The sequence below is a fragment of the Hydra vulgaris genome, chromosome 09 (assembly GCF_038396675.1).
Source record: "Hydra vulgaris chromosome 09, alternate assembly HydraT2T_AEP".
In the NCBI taxonomy this organism is placed as follows: domain Eukaryota; kingdom Metazoa; phylum Cnidaria; class Hydrozoa; order Anthoathecata; family Hydridae; genus Hydra; species Hydra vulgaris.
Window position 1 is genome coordinate 13,316,485 of NC_088928.1, and position 3,117 is coordinate 13,319,601.

Here is a 3,117-nt window from a genome sequence, read left to right on the forward strand (position 1 = left end):
TATAAAAAATATATATCTACTTTCTTAAAGTTTATTAGAACCATAAGTATAGAAAACTCTAAAATAGTTTTATGGTTTAGTCTTTCGTAAATTTTTGTTTAGTTTTTTTCCCCCTGGATTTTAGGATCAAGGGTGCATACTTTCCCCTACTATTAAGTGCAAAATTAATAGAAACTTTTTTACTATTAATTTTGGAAACAATTTTATCCCAAAATTTAATATTACTTTTAGCTGGTACCAAATATTAGTCCGTATAACAGCCAAAACAGTAGCCCACTTTTTATCTGTGAAAAAAAAACCTAAAAAAAAGTTTTTTTAATTTTTTTGTAAGAATAGATTTTTTCAATATTGTTGAAAATAAAAAAAAATAAAAAATTAATTTTATAAAAATATATACTTTTTTTCATAGTAAATGATATGAGCCAACTTACCCCGTGAAAATTTTGCCAACTTACCCCGAAAGCCTTTTTTTCGATAAACAGTCTATAGATCCAGAAAAACGGCAACTTTGAAAAAGAGTCTGACTGGATATAGTAAATACATACTGGAATATACTGGATAAACCAATTGTGACTGGAACTTTTACAATAATTTTTTTTCATACGACTAACTATTTTCTTTGTAAAGTAAAAAGGAAGCAATGTTCCAAAAGTTACGTTTCTGTCCAAAAAACGCATAAATCTTAACATCTCCCATGCGCATGCGCGAATCCTGAAAATACTATAGTGAATGATGAAATGGTCAATTAGGAAGATCCTGTGTAATTTTTGTCACTTTCTGATGAATGGCTCTGAAGATAAACGCAGTTCGTCAACTTACCCAGTTGACGAACTGCGTTTATCTTCAGAGCCATTCATAGGGTATATATATAACTTGTCAGTTATATATATACCCTATATTATATTTAAATAGTATATCCTAGAAAGTTTTTGAATTTTTTTATAAGTTAAGGAATTTACATTTATATCCCCAATAATGCATAATTTTATACTATTATTAACTATTATATTATAAATAAAATGATAGAAAATGTTTACAGTGCCATTTAGAGGACGGTATACGATACAATGGCAATGTTTTTAACTTTTTACTAATGATTTCTATTTTTAAACATTCATAGTCATTTTTGGTTAAGCATAATTGCTTTTTAATTTTGTATGAACAATTTTTTAAAACTTTAAAACCAGTCTTTCGCTTTTTTTATTACCATGCGGTTAACTAATTATGTGGTAATTCGGTAAAATAAAAGTTTCTCTATAAGAACTATGATACCAAAAATGTATGTTAGAATGTTTAAAAATTTTTTGAATTTATGTTGCATGCTTCTTATATTGATGTATAGAAACTATATTGAAATATAGAAATTGAATTTGATTGATTTATTATTTTGAAATCATAAATCTCTTTATTTGTTTGTGGCATTTGTTTTATTTGGATGTGCTTTGTTTCCAAAACGTATTTTAAAAATAATAAAAAATAATTACACATCGTGACGTTGAATAATAGGGTTCAATCCTTATTTTTTTAACGTTGAGAGAATTTAACTTTCGATTTTTAATTATTTAACTATTTTACAGCTGTTGTTTTATAATTTTTCAATTTACTTGTTTACAAATTAATTGTTAATTTTAACTTTATTAAATAGGGGAGAGTGGGGTACTGGCGAACAACTAAGAGGGAATGCGAATTAAAGACATCAGTTACTCAAAAGGGATCATACTTATTGCTTATCATTTAGTCTATATATTTAGTCACAAATCCTGAAAAGCAATTTTTATAAACCTTATTATAAAATAAAAATTTAGTACAAAAACGAAATCAATGGTGTTCGGAATTACTCAACGTACGTGGGGTAATCCCGAACTCAGCGTGGGGTTATTAAAAAAACTGTTGTGTATTAATAAATAAAATGCTAATTGTTAAATTTAAGGGCAAAAATTATAGATAAAATCTTGGGATATGCTTACTTTCACCTAGCCTTTCAATTGTAACACATAATTTAGTCTACCATGGGGAGATCATGAACTTTTCATTGCAACTTAATACACCAACTTTTTAAATTAATCTTTTATTTTTTGATTATCAAAGTTTAAAAAAAACTACAAATAAATATCACAAACAAAACTCCGGGACATGCTTTTACCAATTGTGCACTTCTCGTGCAACCAGGTCTTGCATTTATGACACATGATCATGTGTTTTGTGGGCAGATCATATTTGTTTTGCTAAATAAACAAAAAATTTTACCTCGAGCACTCTTTTTTCTTCACACGATGGTAAATTATCTCTAATTGATTAAAGTTATTTTTTTCTCTTTATACTTTTACCATCAGTATATATTATTTCTTTGCCCTTCCTATCTTTCTTTTATCTCTAAAATATTTCTTATTGGTGAACTAGTAGTAATGGTGTAGTTTTTCTTTATTAAACATTCTCATTTTTCAGCAAGTTAAGTGCAAAGATAATATTTAAATAACTTATTTGTTAAAATTAAATGTGAAAAAAGTGGGGAGGGGGAGGGGGAATGTGTCCCCCGGTGTTGTCGGCTCTGTAAAAATTGAGTGATAGAACTTTATAATTCTTACCTACCGATATGCTATTATGTCTTATACCAATTTATATTACTTAATTAACAATAAATAGCGTGTGTTATAAGCAATCCATTTAACAAATTTCATATTTTCGTCATGATATATAAGTTATATCTATAAAAACAATGAAATCGTTATAATTTAAAAATTAAATATGTATAATATTAAAGAACCAAAGAATTTCTTTTAATTTAATAAATAGTTTAATTTAATAAATAGTTTATTTTAAACTTATTTTGTATTAAGTTACTAATTTTCTTAAACTTTTACGTTAATAATATCTTTTAAATTTAGGTATTTAAAAATCTCGGAATTGATCCAGTAATGCTTGGATTTGATAAATGTAGTACCGCAATCACGGGATTAAGATACAAACCCTAATTTACACATGCCTGAAATATATAATAAATGTAAACAAATGTAATATATATTTCCATAAATAATTTCATTCAACTTTACTTAATATACAACTTGTAACACTTACTTGAAAAATAATATTATTCAATAAATTATTTATAAGTATGTA